The sequence below is a fragment of the Takifugu rubripes genome, chromosome 12 (assembly GCF_901000725.2).
Source record: "Takifugu rubripes chromosome 12, fTakRub1.2, whole genome shotgun sequence".
NCBI classification, from domain to species: Eukaryota; Metazoa; Chordata; class Actinopteri; order Tetraodontiformes; family Tetraodontidae; genus Takifugu; species Takifugu rubripes.
Window position 1 is genome coordinate 800,086 of NC_042296.1, and position 18,774 is coordinate 818,859.

Below are 18,774 nucleotides of genomic sequence, written 5' to 3' on the forward strand. Positions count from 1 at the left end.
AAAGAGGGGTTATAAGGCCACGGCGGAGGGACTGAACTAGATATCCTGTAGGGATTGAGGGTTGTTCAGTCGGGAGATCAGGCGTCTCCACTCAAATACATAAAAACTGATAAAATAAAGTGCAAACATGGGCAACCAACATTCCACAAAAGGTGCTGAATTCGAAATCCCAGCATCATGTAAACACATGGAAGACAAATATCCAGGTTCATGCTCATATGTTCAGCTGTGGATGACTAAGTTCGATTGGGATGGTAACTTAGACAGGCCAGGCAATATTATAAAATTAAAAGAAGATTTAACAGAATATGGAAAGAAACATCCAAAAGTAAATGTGGGGTTGACACAATGTCACCTCAGGCTCACTGAATCAAAATATAGAAGAGAAACGAAAAAGAGAAAAAGAAAACAAAAATGAGAACCTGGACTCCAGAAGACTGTAAAAAAGCTTGTGATGACATAACCTCGCCCCAAATGGATGTAGAGTTGTGCATCCAAGACATAAGACAGTTACTAAGTAGTTACCATACTAACGGTACTGAAACCCAGCAAGTCCTCATGTGCGTTAATGGCAAAAAATGGGGCACTGTTAGAGGAGATTGGGTCCCAGTGGATCCAGCCACTCAACAACCATGGCAGCCTGGCAGCCAAGAACTAAATGACAGACTTGACAGACTGTACGAGCGCATGCGAACTGTTTTTACCAGACGAGCTGACTACAGTGCCATTACGGCCACGAGACAAAAGACTGACGAAAGTTTTGAAGACTATAGTATGAGAATGAAAGATGTGTTCCGAAAAAATAGTGAAATTCCGTATGCGGAAGAACCGGAAGGTCCCTACCAACAGCAGTTAAAGCAAGCTATACATGGGGGATCAAAATCAGAGATAAAATCATGGGTAGAGAGACAGTTAGTTGATTTCGGAACTTGCTGACAAAGCCGCAAAGGCTGCAGCAAATAACAACACACTTCTTGATAATGAGGAATCATTTAGCCTAGAACCTGCAGATAATGATATTCTAAAAGAAATGCAACAAAGTGCTCCAGAAAAGGAAAAGGCCACATGGAAGAAGCGAGGAGCCAAACTGGACAACAAAGGACTGTTCACCATAGGAAACAAGCCAATCCTTCCCCGGAATATGCATAAATGGGCAGCATTAATGAGCCATGCGCCATGCCATGTCTCAACAGGAGGGATGGTACAGATGGTTAATGAACATTATTATACTATAGGATTTCATACATACTCAAAAAAAAATTTGTTCACAATGTGCTATTTGTGTAAAACACAGCCCACAGGGAGCCCTTAAGGCCCCTGCAGGCACTACACCATTACCAAATCATCCATTTCACACAGTTTTTCTAGATTTTATTCAGCTAACACCATGTGAAGGTAAACAATATTGTCTAGTAGTGTTAGATGGATTTACTAGGTGGGTAGAAATTTTCCCCACGTCGAAAGCAGATGCACTAACGGTGGCAAAAGTCCTATGTAGAGAAATCATTCCCAGGTTTGGCATTCCGAAGGTCATCTGGAGCGACAATGGAAGCCATTTTGTAAATGAGGTAGTGAAAACTGTAGGAGTAACTTTGGAAATTGATTTGAAGAATCACTGCGCATACCACCCCCAGAGTGCAGGATTAGTTGAAAGAGTCAACGGTACTATCAAGAACAGACTGAAGAAGTGTATGGACGAGACAGGAAAGAACTGGATGTTTTGTCTCGACCTGGTGAAATTATGGATGCACATAACACCACACAAGAAAACAGGCATTACACCCTTTGAAGCATTATATGGGCGGCCTTATTGCCTACCATACTTTGCAACAACAAATGAGCTAGAACATGTTGAGGGGCCAAGGGGGTCGGGTGCATTGTGTTTTGGGTAGCAGCCGGAGGCAGGGACCTTGGCGGTCTGATTCCCGGCTGCACAAACTGGCTCTAGGGACATGGAATGTCACCTCTCTGGTGGGAAAGGAGCCTGAGTTGGTGCGCGAGGTTGAGAAGTTCCGACTAGATATAGTTGGCCTCACCTCGACGCACGGCAAGGGCTCTGGAACCAGTCTTCTTGAGAGGGGTTGGACTCTCTACCACTCTGGAGTTGCCGATGGTGAGAGGCGACGAGCAGGGGTGGCAATTCTGGTTGCTCCCCAGCTCAGTGCCTGTGTATTGGAGTTTACCCCGGTGGATGAGAGGGTAGCCTCCCTTCGCCTTCGGGTGGGGGGACGGATCCTGACTGTTGTTTGTGCCTATGGTCCAAACAGCAGTTCAGTGTATCCACCCTTTTTGGAGTCCTTAGAGGGAGTGCTGGAGAGTGCCCCTTCTGGGGGCTCCCTCATCCTCCTGGGTGACTTCAATGCTCACGTTGGCAATGACAGTGTGACCTGGAGAGGTGTGATTGGGAAGAACGGCCCCCCTGATCTGAACCCGAGTGGTGTTTTGTTATTGGACTTCTGTGCTCGTCTCAGATTGTCCATAACGAACACCTTGTTCAGACATAAAGGCGTCCACATGTGCACTTGGCACCAGGACGCCTTAGGCCGCAGATCGATGATCGACTTTGTGGTTGTGTCATCGGATTTGCGGCCGCATGTTCTGGACACTCGGGTGAAGAGAGGGGCGGAGCTGTCAACTGATCACCACCTGGTGGTGAGTTGGCTCCGATGGTGGGGAAGGATGCCGGACAGACCTGGCAGGCCCAAACGTGTTGTGAGGGTCTGCTGGGAACGCCTGGCAGAGTCCCCTGTCAGAAGGAGCTTCAACTCACGCCTCCGGGAGAGCTTTGACCATGTCCCGGGGGAGGCGGGGGACATTGAGTCCGAGTGGACCGTGTTCCGTGCCTCCATTGTTGAGGCAGCTGACCGGTGCTGTGGCCGCAAGGTGGTTGGTGCCTGTCGTGGCGGCAATGCCCGAACCCGCTGGTGGACACCAGCGGTGAGGGATGCCGTCAAGCTGAAGAAGGAGTCGTATCGGGCCTTACTGGCCTGTGGGACTCCTGAGGCAGCAGATGGGTACCGGCGTGCCAAGCGGAGTGCAGCTACGGCGGTTGCCGAGGCAAAGACTCGGGCATGGGAAGAGTTCGGTGAGGCCATGGAGAACGACTTTCGGACGGCCTCGAAAAGGTTCTGGACCACCATCCGGCGTCTGAGGAGGGGGAAGCAGTGCACTGTCAACGCTGTGTATAGTGGTGATGGTGTGCTGCTGACCTCAACTCGGGATGTTGTGGATCGGTGGAAGGAATACTTCGAGGACCTCCTCAATCCCACCAACACGCCTTCCAGTGAAGAAGTAGGGCCTGGGGACCTGGAGATGGGCTCTCGTATCTCCGGGGCTGAAGTTGCCGAGGTAGTTAAAAAACTCCTCGGTGGCAAGGCCCCGGGGGTGGATGAGATCTGCCCAGAGTCCCTTAAGGCTCTGGATGTTGTAGGGCTGTCGTGGTTGACTCGACTCTGCAACATCGCGTGGACATCGGGGGCAGTGCCGCTGGATTGGCAGACCGGGGTGGTAGTCCCTCTTTTTAAGAAGGGGGACCGGAGGGTGTGTTCCAACTATAGGGGGATCACACTCCTCAGCCTCCCTGGTAAGGTCTATTCAGGGGTACTGGAGAGGAGGGTCCGCCGGATAGTCGAACCTCGGATTCAGGAGGAGCAATGTGGTTTTCGTCCTGGCCGTGGAACAGTGGACCAGCTCTACACCCTCCGCAGGGTCTTCGAGGGTGCATGGGAGTTTGCCCAACCAGTCCACATGTGTTTTGTGGACTTGGAGAAGGCATTCGACCTTGTCCCTCGGGGGGTCCTGTGGGGGGTCCTCCGAGAGTATGGGGTGTCGGGCCCGCTGATACGGGCTGTCCGCTCCCTGTACGATCGGTGCCAGAGTTTGGTCCGAATTGCTGGCAGTAAGTCGAACTCGTTTCCGGTGAGGGTTGGCCTCCGCCAGGGTTGCCCTTTGTCACCGATTCTGTTCATAATTTTTATGGACAGAATTTCTAGGTGCAGTCATGGTGTTGAGGGGATCCGGTTTGGTGACCTCAGGATCGCGTCTCTGCTTTTTGCGGATGATGTGGTCCTGTTGGCTTCATCGGCCCGTGACCTCCAACTATCACTGGATCGGTTCGCCGCCGCATGTGAAGCGGCTGGGATGAGAATCAGCACCTCCAAATCCGAGGCCATGGTTCTCCACCGGAAAAAGGTGGAGTGCCTTCTCCGGGTAAAGGAGGAGATCCTGCCCCAAGTGGAGGAGTTTAAGTACCTCGGGGTCTTGTTCACGAGTGAGGGAAGAATGGAGCGGGAGATCGACAGGCGGATCGGTGCGGCGTCCACAGTAATGCGGACTCTGCACCGGTCCGTTGTGGTGAAGAGAGAGCTGAGCCGAAAGGCGAAGCTCTCGATTTACCGGTCGATCTTCGTTCCTACCCTCACCTATGGTCATGAGCTTTGGGTAATGACCGAAAGAACAAGATCACGGGTACAAGCGGCTGAAATGAGCTTCCTCCGTAGGGTGGCTGGGCTCTCCCTTAGAGATAGGGTGAGAAGCTCTGCCATCCGGGAGGAGCTCGGAGTAGAGTCGCTGCTCCTCCGCGTTGAGAGGAGCCAGATGGGGTGGCTTGGGCATCTAGTCAGGATGCCCCCTGGACGCCTCCCTGGTGAGGTGTTCAGGGCATGTCCCTCCGGTAGGAGACCCCCGGGGAGACCCAGGACACGTTGGAGAGACTATGTCTCTCGGCTGGCCTGGGAACGCCTGGGGATCCCTCCGGATGAGCTGGAGGAGGTAGCTGGGGAGAGGGAAGTCTGGGCTTCTCTCCTTAGGCTGCTGCCCCCGCGACCCGACCCGGATAAGCGGTAGAGAATGGATGGATGGATGGATGTTGAGGAAACAATAGCAGACTATCTAAAAAAGGTATTACTCAACCGATGTGTGAATGCTGTAAATGTTCTGCCTAGTCCTGTGTCTTCCACAGATTCCACTCCTCAGGAACCCATTCAACCGGGCGACTACTTGTGGGTGAAGAAGTTTGTGCGAAAGAGGTGGAACATGCCTAGGTGGGAAGGTCCTTATCAAGTACAGCTGGCCACAAAGACTGCAGTTCGAGTGGACGGGAAACTGTCGTGGATACACCTTTCCCATTGTAAGAAACAGAAAATCCTTCCAGGTGAAGGTGAGGGAGCAGTGACGGTTAGTCCGTAAATGGCTGACGGCCTGTATAGGTCCAGCAACGGCTGAACCCTGTCGGAACCTGAGAAGAAGAGCTAAAAGGAAATGAAGTTGTTCTTCCTAATTGTGGTGAGTGCTGTGACGGCAGGACTCGTGAGTTTCGGCCTTTGGAACTTCCGACAGGAGGGAGGTAATCAGGGACAGAATGATGCTCTGAGACAGGATGAGAGCTACGCGCGCGCTAAACGCACCGTAGTTAGCCACTTAGAACATTCGTGGTTAGAACAAAATCCAGAGTCCTCACACATTTATGGTTTGAATACATGGTGGCGCTATGCTAATTTCACAGCTTGGACACAGAGTCATTCTCTTGTTATGTTTGTTCTATGTTACCAGTTTCCGTGCATACACCAAGAGCCACTACGGACAATGACAGGGAAAGCCAATAGATTCAGATTCCCTGTGCTAAGTGCGATAAATCACACATACTGTTATGCACGGAGTGGTGGTAGAGATTTGGGGTCATTACACAAGGATGTCTGTAAAGTTGTTTATACGTCATGCGTACTGGGAGTCAGTGGAGATGTGAAGACACTTCAACTGATCGGCCTTATCGGAAAACGTGTCTACAGCAAAATAAAAGTTCTGAGCGTTTTAAGCGAGATTTGAATGGCTACGAGTTCAAACCACACGACTCAGTGTGGGGCACAGATGTACCACAAGAGTTTAAACACTGGACAGATGGAGAAAAGGTCTCCATTAGCCTTTTTCCGTGGGTAGGAGTGGCAAAGAACATATTGAGATTGGAAACGGTTGATTATAGGCTGAAAGTGTTTACTAATTTGACAAAAGTTGCTCTCACAGGAGTCAAGGAAGAAATGACAGCGCTAAGACTGATGACCATGCAGAATAGGATGGTCTTAGATCTCATAACGGCCCCCCAGGGAGGAGTTTGTGCAATGGTAGGAGATTACTGTTGTACGTTCATCCCAGAGAATGATGCAGACGGTCACCTGATAGATAGCGCATTGAGAAATTTAACTAAGCTACAGAAAGCTATGATTGATGATGGTAGTCTTCCACCAGACTGGCTTACAAAAATGCTGTCGGGGTGAAGGGAACTACTGTTCAAGATAGGAATGATGATAGGGATAGTGTTGCTAGTATTAGCCATACTAGCTTGTTGTGTAGTACCTCTTGTCCGGGGTTGCATTGGCCGGCTCGTGGGATCAGTTGTTACTAGTACTATGATGCAGGTGGAAGAACGATCTCTACTGGACGACGATGAAGAGGAATCGGAAGAAGAATGGATCAACGTAATACAAGATGTAATACTGATGATGAAAATCTAGACGCATTTAACGATAAACAGGAGGGAAATGTGAGAAGAATTATTGTTATTAGTATTATCTTTAAATGCTATTTTATGTAGATTTTGAGTGTTTGAGGAATGTTGACAGGAAAAGAAGAACATGAGAGTGTTTCGTAAAAGTGCTGAAGCTGCTTACAACCAAGCCCAGCACCCAGATGTATCCTGTTGGTCAAGATTAGAGAAGTTTGTAAAGATGTCAGAAGACAATGAGTTACGAGATCCTGTTTAGACACCCATTCTGTTTGCACCAATAAAAGAGGTGAGCGAGCAGCAGACGAACAGAGTTGACAGAGGAAGCTTGAACTGCTGCTCAGCTCTCCCTTGCAAGGAACTCCTGTTGTTTGCGTGGTTACTCTGAGTCTAGTGAACGAACAGCGCGGGTGATCAAAACTTCACCCTCACACCCTCGCTGTGTGAAGGAGAGGTATCGCAGATCTTTCCTGCCGGCTGCTGTCAGACTGCACAACAAACATAATGCCCGCTAGTCTGCAGATGAGTGGACATAAATAAATGTCTAAATTTACCTGTGGACTCACACAATAACTTTACAATTCTCTAATAGCATATTTCAACCATTCTGCACACACTGAATAGTATATATTCTGTCATGTATATTGTATACACTTTCTCTACTATGTACAAGTATACAAAAGGCTGATTATCCATTTATCTTGGATTATTATATCTATATATATATATATATTCTTTTTAATACTTTTTTTCTATTCTTATTTCAATTTTTTCTGTGTGTTTTTGCTGCTATTGCGCTGTAAATTTCCCCATGTGGGACAAATAAAGGAATCTGAATCTGAACAGTTGTTGGAGCAGACATTTTATTTGCAGAGTAGCGCCTTCCGAAAATCTTCTTCTACTGTATCATTTCCCGCATCGTAGGCGGCAGTATATCACAGCATCCCCAAATGGTGTGAGATGGAACAGCAGCGCACCGTGATGTCCAGTATTGAGGCGGTGGCCAACCAGTGAAGTGGATCGTAATGATGTGTAATCCGATGTGCTTTCTTCATAAAATCCATATGTACAATATACTTTCTTGCTTTTATTACTGAATGAGCCACTCTTTACTCTTTCAATTGTCCCTCGGTGGCTGTAAATACGTGTATTTTCTGATTTCAATTTCTGCAAGAATGAAAGACAATGCGTTAATGTTGTTTGAAGACATTGCAGAAGAGAACTGTGTTTGCTTGCAATAAAAAGAAAGGAAAATTTAAAATGGGTAGAACTGAAACATTCCATTTTTATGAATGCGCCAACCTTTTATTTTGCATACCAGCCTGATGTCTGTGTTACTGCATTGGTGGAAAGCCGAAGTAAACGTTGTGATTCGGTAAAACACCTGCAGCTGGGTGGAATTCCTGGGTGTGAATCCCGCTTCTTTCCCACTTGTTTGGTTATGGGGGAAGAGAAAGTTGAGTTTAGACTTACAAGTGCATCCAAGAACATAACTAAGGAGTGAAAGCGAGGTTTACCTGTGCTTGATCCTTTAGGGTGGACAGTAATGACAGCATCTCCTTCAGATCATTGAATGGATCTTCAATGACTTTCTGGTGGCCGGTTTCTATGGGCTGGACCAGGGTTTGGAGGTTGTAGGCGTTGGGTGCTGTCCTCGGGCATAACAATGGATTTGCTCCAGTTAAAAAGTACTCCATGTTGTTGGGGAAGGGTTGAGATGGCAAGTAATGAAAGTTTCCTGCAGAAAATACACAAATATTTGCACTTTTAGAGTTTCTGTGCTCTACATGAAATAAGTAGTCAGGAGCTCCAGTGGGACACGGGGTTACTGGGGCACCACTGGTACTTTCTGATTGGAGTGCAGCTGGGCAGCGAAAGGATTGGACAGTGGGCCATGGCAGGAGAGGTTCCAGGACATGTCTGGAGCACTGCCCTCAAATGTTCTGAGTGCCAGGCCGGAGAGCTTTACTCACGGGGTCACCTCTTCCTTTGTGAATGCATGTGCATGTGTTCTTTGCATGTTCATGTGTGTGTGCACAGAGTGTAAAAACAGTCATCTCCCCTCCCTGGAAACCAAAAAAGGTTCTTCTTCTACATTACAGAGAAATGAAAGGATCTTACCTCCATGCGGCTGTTGTACAACGTACTGCATTCCGGTCACGTTGTAGGGGTTAGAGTAGGGAGCAGGTAGGTACCTGGTGCGCTGGCGAACTTTTCTCTTCACCTCCGAAAGAAGTTCAGGGTGGTCCTTTTTGAAATAAGGCTGGAAGAAGTGGTGAACGCAGTTGGAAGTGACGCGCACAGGTTTGACTTTTCTGAAGCCATAGTGGTGAAGCTGGCGGATAAAACTTAAGAATTTGATGCCTCTAAATTTGCTCAACCCCCTCAAAGTATTAGAGGTGGGAGACAACACCTGGGTCTCTAATAGAGCTTTATCAATGAGGATTCCATTGCCAATATTGTTCCAAATGATGGCAGTGATTTCTGGAGTATTTACCAGAAACCATAGTTTAGCTGGAAAGGTGTAGGGGTTGCTGAAATGTGTGGAGAGTCCACCAGGTTCCATGTTGCTGCTGCAGAGGGAGCTTTCCTATCAAATCACCTGAAGGAGAACTAAAGATTCTGACACACTTAGAGCTGGACGTTTACAGAGACACCTCACTTATCTTCAAAATGCAAATAGTTGGTGATTAAATGTAACATCAGCCCATACCTGTAAAAAGATCAGAGACAGGCCACTTTGACAAAGTTCAAAGGAAATTTCTCTTTGAAATATTTTGTGATGTAACAGGTGTATATGCGCGACATCGCTACAGTAGAAACAATTGATGATTGAATGAGGATGATGAGATGATGGATCGGGCCCCAGACAGGTCTTCCTCACCTGTGATGCTGACTGAATCAGTTCTGCAGAGGGAGCGTCCTGCATGAAAAGCCTCAGCACCCTGCCAGCCTTTTCTATGGCAATCTCCCACTAGGCCTCCTCCCATGGTGCCGTCAGCTACAGCATGACAATATTCCTTATTGCTTCACAATAAAAAAGAATAAATTCTTTCATAGAAATAGGAATATATGTCTCTGTCTATCTTCTTTGTAATAACCTCAAAACAAAGTCTTGATTCAAACGCATCCGTGCTACTCCGCATAAAACAATCAATTAAAAAATAAGAGTGGGAATATAACCCTGTCTGCTAAAACAAATGATCAAAGATGACAACCCCAAAGTAACACATTTCAGCCCATAATCTGTCTTCTTTTAATCCCGTTTGCACAGGATCTAATGTGGAAAGAGTTCAGAATTGTGACACTTGGGGAGTAAAAATAAACTCAGGCAATTCTAGTACAAACAAAATGATAAATAAAATCTTCTTTACTGTATCATTTCCCGTATCTTTGGTGTGAGATGGAACTGCAGCGCACCGTGATGTCCAGTGTTGAGGCGGTGGCCAACCAGTGAAGTGGGCCGTAATGATGTGTAATCCGATGTGCTTTCTTCATAATATCCATATGTACAATATCATCTCTTGCTTTTATTACTGAATGAGCCACTCTTTACTCTTTCAATTGTCCCTCGGTGGCTGTAAATACGTGTATTTTCTGATTTCAATTTCTGCAAGAATGAAAGACAATGCCTTAATGTTGTTTGAAGACATTGCAGAAGAGAACTGTGTTTGCTTGCAATAAAAAGAAAGGAAAATTTAAAATGGGTAGAACTGAAACATTCCATTTTTATGAATGCGCCAACCTTTTATTTTGCATACCAGCCTGATGTCTGTGTTACTGCATTGGTGGAAAGCCGAAGTAAACGTTGTGATTCGGTAAAACACCTGCAGCTGGGTGGAATTCCTGGGTGTGAATCCCGCTTCTTTCCCACTTGTTTGGTTATGGGGGAAGAGAAAGTTGAGTTTAGACTTACAAGTGCATCCAAGAACATAACTAAGGAGTGAAAGCGAGGTTTACCTGTGCTTGATCCTTTAGGGTGGACAGTAATGACAGCATCTCCTTCAGATCATTGAATGGATCTTCAATGACTTTCTGGTGGCCGGTTTCTATGGGCTGGACCAGGGTTTGGAGGTTGTAGGCGTTGGGTGCTGTCCTCGGGCATAACAATGGATTTGCTCCAGTTAAAAAGTACTCCATGTTGTTGGGGAAGGGTTGAGATGGCAAGTAATGAAAGTTTCCTGCAGAAAATACACAAATATTTGCACTTTTAGAGTTTCTGTGCTCTACATGAAATAAGTAGTCAGGAGCTCCAGTGGGACACGGGGTTACTGGGGCACCACTGGTACTTTCTGATTGGAGTGCAGCTGGGCAGCGAAAGGATTGGACAGTGGGCCATGGCAGGAGAGGTTCCAGGACATGTCTGGAGCACTGCCCTCAAATGTTCTGAGTGCCAGGCCGGAGAGCTTTACTCACGGGGTCACCTCTTCCTTTGTGAATGCATGTGCATGTGTTCTTTGCATGTTCATGTGTGTGTGCACAGAGTGTAAAAACAGTCATCTCCCCTCCCTGGAAACCAAAAAAGGTTCTTCTTCTACATTACAGAGAAATGAAAGGATCTTACCTCCATGCGGCTGTTGTACAACGTACTGCATTCCGGTCACGTTGTAGGGGTTAGAGTAGGGAGCAGGTAGGTACCTGGTGCGCTGGCGAACTTTTCTCTTCACCTCCGAAAGAAGTTCAGGGTGGTCCTTTTTGAAATAAGGCTGGAAGAAGTGGTGAACGCAGTTGGAAGTGACGCGCACAGGTTTGACTTTTCTGAAGCCATAGTGGTGAAGCTGGCGGATAAAACTTAAGAATTTGATGCCTCTAAATTTGCTCAACCCCCTCAAAGTATTAGAGGTGGGAGACAACACCTGGGTCTCTAATAGAGCTTTATCAATGAGGATTCCATTGCCAATATTGTTCCAAATGATGGCAGTGATTTCTGGAGTATTTACCAGAAACCATAGTTTAGCTGGAAAGGTGTAGGGGTTGCTGAAATGTGTGGAGAGTCCACCAGGTTCCATGTTGCTGCTGCAGAGGGAGCTTTCCTATCAAATCACCTGAAGGAGAACTAAAGATTCTGACACACTTAGAGCTGGACGTTTACAGAGACACCTCACTTATCTTCAAAATGCAAATAGTTGGTGATTAAATGTAACATCAGCCCATACCTGTAAAAAGATCAGAGACAGGCCACTTTGACAAAGTTCAAAGGAAATTTCTCTTTGAAATATTTTGTGATGTAACAGGTGTATATGCGCGACATCGCTACAGTAGAAACAATTGATGATTGAATGAGGATGATGAGATGATGGATCGGGCCCCAGACAGGTCTTCCTCACCTGTGATGCTGACTGAATCAGTTCTGCAGAGGGAGCGTCCTGCATGAAAAGCCTCAGCACCCTGCCAGCCTTTTCTATGGCAATCTCCCACTAGGCCTCCTCCCATGGTGCCGTCAGCTACAGCATGACAATATTCCTTATTGCTTCACAATAAAAAAGAATAAATTCTTTCATAGAAATAGGAATATATGTCTCTGTCTATCTTCTTTGTAATAACCTCAAAACAAAGTCTTGATTCAAACGCATCCGTGCTACTCCGCATAAAACAATCAATTAAAAAATAAGAGTGGGAATATAACCCTGTCTGCTAAAACAAATGATCAAAGATGACAACCCCAAAGTAACACATTTCAGCCCATAATCTGTCTTCTTTTAATCCCGTTTGCACAGGATCTAATGTGGAAAGAGTTCAGAATTGTGACACTTGGGGAGTAAAAATAAACTCAGGCAATTCTAGTACAAACAAAATGATAAATAAAATCTTCTTTACTGTATCATTTCCCGTATCTTTGGTGTGAGATGGAACTGCAGCGCACCGTGATGTCCAGTGTTGAGGCGGTGGCCAACCAGTGAAGTGGGCCGTAATGATGTGTAATCCGATGTGCTTTCTTCATAATATCCATATGTACAATATCATCTCTTGCTTTTATTACTGAATGAGCCACTCTTTACTCTTTCAATTGTCCCTCGGTGGCTGTAAATACGTGTATTTTCTGATTTCAATTTCTGCAAGAATGAAAGACAATGCCTTAATGTTGTTTGAAGACATTGCAGAAGAGAACTGTGTTTGCTTGCAATAAAAAGAAAGGAAAATTTAAAATGGGTAGAACTGAAACATTCCATTTTTATGAATGCGCCAACCTTTTATTTTGCATACCAGCCTGATGTCTGTGTTACTGCATTGGTGGAAAGCCGAAGTAAACGTTGTGATTCGGTAAAACACCTGCAGCTGGGTGGAATTCCTGGGTGTGAATCCCGCTTCTTTCCCACTTGTTTGGTTATGGGGGAAGAGAAAGTTGAGTTTAGACTTACAAGTGCATCCAAGAACATAACTAAGGAGTGAAAGCGAGGTTTACCTGTGCTTGATCCTTTAGGGTGGACAGTAATGACAGCATCTCCTTCAGATCATTGAATGGATCTTCAATGACTTTCTGGTGGCCGGTTTCTATGGGCTGGACCAGGGTTTGGAGGTTGTAGGCGTTGGGTGCTGTCCTCGGGCATAACAATGGATTTGCTCCAGTTAAAAAGTACTCCATGTTGTTGGGGAAGGGTTGAGATGGCAAGTAATGAAAGTTTCCTGCAGAAAATACACAAATATTTGCACTTTTAGAGTTTCTGTGCTCTACATGAAATAAGTAGTCAGGAGCTCCAGTGGGACACGGGGTTACTGGGGCACCACTGGTACTTTCTGATTGGAGTGCAGCTGGGCAGCGAAAGGATTGGACAGTGGGCCATGGCAGGAGAGGTTCCAGGACATGTCTGGAGCACTGCCCTCAAATGTTCTGAGTGCCAGGCCGGAGAGCTTTACTCACGGGGTCACCTCTTCCTTTGTGAATGCATGTGCATGTGTTCTTTGCATGTTCATGTGTGTGTGCACAGAGTGTAAAAACAGTCATCTCCCCTCCCTGGAAACCAAAAAAGGTTCTTCTTCTACATTACAGAGAAATGAAAGGATCTTACCTCCATGCGGCTGTTGTACAACGTACTGCATTCCGGTCACGTTGTAGGGGTTAGAGTAGGGAGCAGGTAGGTACCTGGTGCGCTGGCGAACTTTTCTCTTCACCTCCGAAAGAAGTTCAGGGTGGTCCTTTTTGAAATAAGGCTGGAAGAAGTGGTGAACGCAGTTGGAAGTGACGCGCACAGGTTTGACTTTTCTGAAGCCATAGTGGTGAAGCTGGCGGATAAAACTTAAGAATTTGATGCCTCTAAATTTGCTCAACCCCCTCAAAGTATTAGAGGTGGGAGACAACACCTGGGTCTCTAATAGAGCTTTATCAATGAGGATTCCATTGCCAATATTGTTCCAAATGATGGCAGTGATTTCTGGAGTATTTACCAGAAACCATAGTTTAGCTGGAAAGGTGTAGGGGTTGCTGAAATGTGTGGAGAGTCCACCAGGTTCCATGTTGCTGCTGCAGAGGGAGCTTTCCTATCAAATCACCTGAAGGAGAACTAAAGATTCTGACACACTTAGAGCTGGACGTTTACAGAGACACCTCACTTATCTTCAAAATGCAAATAGTTGGTGATTAAATGTAACATCAGCCCATACCTGTAAAAAGATCAGAGACAGGCCACTTTGACAAAGTTCAAAGGAAATTTCTCTTTGAAATATTTTGTGATGTAACAGGTGTATATGCGCGACATCGCTACAGTAGAAACAATTGATGATTGAATGAGGATGATGAGATGATGGATCGGGCCCCAGACAGGTCTTCCTCACCTGTGATGCTGACTGAATCAGTTCTGCAGAGGGAGCGTCCTGCATGAAAAGCCTCAGCACCCTGCCAGCCTTTTCTATGGCAATCTCCCACTAGGCCTCCTCCCATGGTGCCGTCAGCTACAGCATGACAATATTCCTTATTGCTTCACAATAAAAAAGAATAAATTCTTTCATAGAAATAGGAATATATGTCTCTGTCTATCTTCTTTGTAATAACCTCAAAACAAAGTCTTGATTCAAACGCATCCGTGCTACTCCGCATAAAACAATCAATTAAAAAATAAGAGTGGGAATATAACCCTGTCTGCTAAAACAAATGATCAAAGATGACAACCCCAAAGTAACACATTTCAGCCCATAATCTGTCTTCTTTTAATCCCGTTTGCACAGGATCTAATGTGGAAAGAGTTCAGAATTGTGACACTTGGGGAGTAAAAATAAACTCAGGCAATTCTAGTACAAACAAAATGATAAATAAAATCTTCTTTACTGTATCATTTCCCGTATCTTTGGTGTGAGATGGAACTGCAGCGCACCGTGATGTCCAGTGTTGAGGCGGTGGCCAACCAGTGAAGTGGGCCGTAATGATGTGTAATCCGATGTGCTTTCTTCATAATATCCATATGTACAATATCATCTCTTGCTTTTATTACTGAATGAGCCACTCTTTACTCTTTCAATTGTCCCTCGGTGGCTGTAAATACGTGTATTTTCTGATTTCAATTTCTGCAAGAATGAAAGACAATGCCTTAATGTTGTTTGAAGACATTGCAGAAGAGAACTGTGTTTGCTTGCAATAAAAAGAAAGGAAAATTTAAAATGGGTAGAACTGAAACATTCCATTTTTATGAATGCGCCAACCTTTTATTTTGCATACCAGCCTGATGTCTGTGTTACTGCATTGGTGGAAAGCCGAAGTAAACGTTGTGATTCGGTAAAACACCTGCAGCTGGGTGGAATTCCTGGGTGTGAATCCCGCTTCTTTCCCACTTGTTTGGTTATGGGGGAAGAGAAAGTTGAGTTTAGACTTACAAGTGCATCCAAGAACATAACTAAGGAGTGAAAGCGAGGTTTACCTGTGCTTGATCCTTTAGGGTGGACAGTAATGACAGCATCTCCTTCAGATCATTGAATGGATCTTCAATGACTTTCTGGTGGCCGGTTTCTATGGGCTGGACCAGGGTTTGGAGGTTGTAGGCGTTGGGTGCTGTCCTCGGGCATAACAATGGATTTGCTCCAGTTAAAAAGTACTCCATGTTGTTGGGGAAGGGTTGAGATGGCAAGTAATGAAAGTTTCCTGCAGAAAATACACAAATATTTGCACTTTTAGAGTTTCTGTGCTCTACATGAAATAAGTAGTCAGGAGCTCCAGTGGGACACGGGGTTACTGGGGCACCACTGGTACTTTCTGATTGGAGTGCAGCTGGGCAGCGAAAGGATTGGACAGTGGGCCATGGCAGGAGAGGTTCCAGGACATGTCTGGAGCACTGCCCTCAAATGTTCTGAGTGCCAGGCCGGAGAGCTTTACTCACGGGGTCACCTCTTCCTTTGTGAATGCATGTGCATGTGTTCTTTGCATGTTCATGTGTGTGTGCACAGAGTGTAAAAACAGTCATCTCCCCTCCCTGGAAACCAAAAAGGTTCTTCTTCTACATTACAGAGAAATGAAAGGATCTTACCTCCATGCGGCTGTTGTACAACGTACTGCATTCCGGTCACGTTGTAGGGGTTAGAGTAGGGAGCAGGTAGGTACCTGGTGCGCTGGCGAACTTTTCTCTTCACCTCCGAAAGAAGTTCAGGGTGGTCCTTTTTGAAATAAGGCTGGAAGAAGTGGTGAACGCAGTTGGAAGTGACGCGCACAGGTTTGACTTTTCTGAAGCCATAGTGGTGAAGCTGGCGGATAAAACTTAAGAATTTGATGCCTCTAAATTTGCTCAACCCCCTCAAAGTATTAGAGGTGGGAGACAACACCTGGGTCTCTAATAGAGCTTTATCAATGAGGATTCCATTGCCAATATTGTTCCAAATGATGGCAGTGATTTCTGGAGTATTTACCAGAAACCATAGTTTAGCTGGAAAGGTGTAGGGGTTGCTGAAATGTGTGGAGAGTCCACCAGGTTCCATGTTGCTGCTGCAGAGGGAGCTTTCCTATCAAATCACCTGAAGGAGAACTAAAGATTCTGACACACTTAGAGCTGGACGTTTACAGAGACACCTCACTTATCTTCAAAATGCAAATAGTTGGTGATTAAATGTAACATCAGCCCATACCTGTAAAAAGATCAGAGACAGGCCACTTTGACAAAGTTCAAAGGAAATTTCTCTTTGAAATATTTTGTGATGTAACAGGTGTATATGCGCGACATCGCTACAGTAGAAACAATTGATGATTGAATGAGGATGATGAGATGATGGATCGGGCCCCAGACAGGTCTTCCTCACCTGTGATGCTGACTGAATCAGTTCTGCAGAGGGAGCGTCCTGCATGAAAAGCCTCAGCACCCTGCCAGCCTTTTCTATGGCAATCTCCCACTAGGCCTCCTCCCATGGTGCCGTCAGCTACAGCATGACAATATTCCTTATTGCTTCACAATAAAAAAGAATAAATTCTTTCATAGAAATAGGAATATATGTCTCTGTCTATCTTCTTTGTAATAACCTCAAAACAAAGTCTTGATTCAAACGCATCCGTGCTACTCCGCATAAAACAATCAATTAAAAAATAAGAGTGGGAATATAACCCTGTCTGCTAAAACAAATGATCAAAGATGACAACCCCAAAGTAACACATTTCAGCCCATAATCTGTCTTCTTTTAATCCCGTTTGCACAGGATCTAATGTGGAAAGAGTTCAGAATTGTGACACTTGGGGAGTAAAAATAAACTCAGGCAATTCTAGTACAAACAAAATGATAAATAAAATCTTCTTTACTGTATCATTTCCCGTATCTTTGGTGTGAGATGGAACTGCAGCGCACCGTGATGTCCAGTGTTGAGGCGGTGGCCAACCAGTGAAGTGGGCCGTAATGATGTGTAATCCGATGTGCTTTCTTCATAATATCCATATGTACAATATCATCTCTTGCTTTTATTACTGAATGAGCCACTCTTTACTCTTTCAATTGTCCCTCGGTGGCTGTAAATACGTGTTTTTTCTGATTTCAATTTCTGCAAGAATGAAAGACAATGCCTTAATGTTGTTTGAAGACATTGCAGAAGAGAACTGTGTTTGTTTGCAAACAGATTCAAAATTTGAGGTGCTTTTAGACGTGGAAAAATATATAATTATTATAATTGTTTAATAATTGTAAATCACGGTGTGCCGTCATGGACTCTGGTCGATATTCTAATTCATGGTGCATGTTAACAGCAGGAAAACCAGCTGACAATCTTTGAATATTGCACATAAACCTGTCATCTTCAATGCTACCACACACCCGAAGCTTCCTGTTCACAGTGCGCTTTTACAACACAGCTTACTTGTAAAAATATTTTGTAAAAAATAAACTCCGGCATTTGTCAGCACCAAGTGTAAATCGGATCAAATTAAAAACACGCTTCGGTACGGCTAACAGGCTAGCTGGTGGCTACTGTTGTCAATGGCACTTCAGGAGCTAGCAACCTATTTAGAGAACTATCCAAATAATTATTTCAAAAATTGCCGTGTTCAAATAAGGCATGTGCAGTACTTCAATCGTATTGCAACAAAAGCTCATAAAGACCTTAAAAAAAAAACTTGAGCATCTTTAGGAATAACTTTTTGGTCTACCTCACACCAAGACCACAGTTTGTGAGAGTGAAGGGCTCCGAGTCACATCGGCTTATCTGCAGATCCGGTGCCCCGCAGGGAAGAGTTGTGGCTCCTTTCCCGTTCACCCTCTACACCGCGGACTTTTCATACAGTTCATCATCATGCCACCTCCAGAAGTTCTCTGACGACTCTGCTGCTGTCGGCCTCATCACTGATGGGGACGATACAGAGTACAGAGGACTTATTCAGGACTGTGGACTGGAGCCTGCGGAACAACCTCCGTATCAATGCCAATAAAACCAAGGGGCTGGTGGTGGATCTCCTCAGGCGTAACAACCTCCCGCCTGCACCGGTGAACATTCTGGGAACGGACGTCGACGTCGTGAAGTCCTATAATTACCTGGGTATTGGCTTAAACAATAACCTGGACTGGACACACAACACAGAAGCCCTTGTCAAGAAGGGCAGTAGCAGACTGTTCCTGTTCAGAAGACTGAGGTCATTTGGAGTGCAGGGACCACTCCTGAGGACTTTCTATGACTCTGTGGTGGGATCAGCCATCTTTTATGGGATAGTCTGCTAGTCCAGCAGCATCACGGACAGGGACAGGAGGAGAATGGACAGACTGGTAAGGAGGACCAGCTCTGTCATGGGATGCCCCCTGGACTCAGTGGAGGTGGTGGGAAACGGGAGGTTGATGGCTAAGCTGTCATCCATGTTGAACAACACATCCCACCCCCTACAGGACACCCTGACA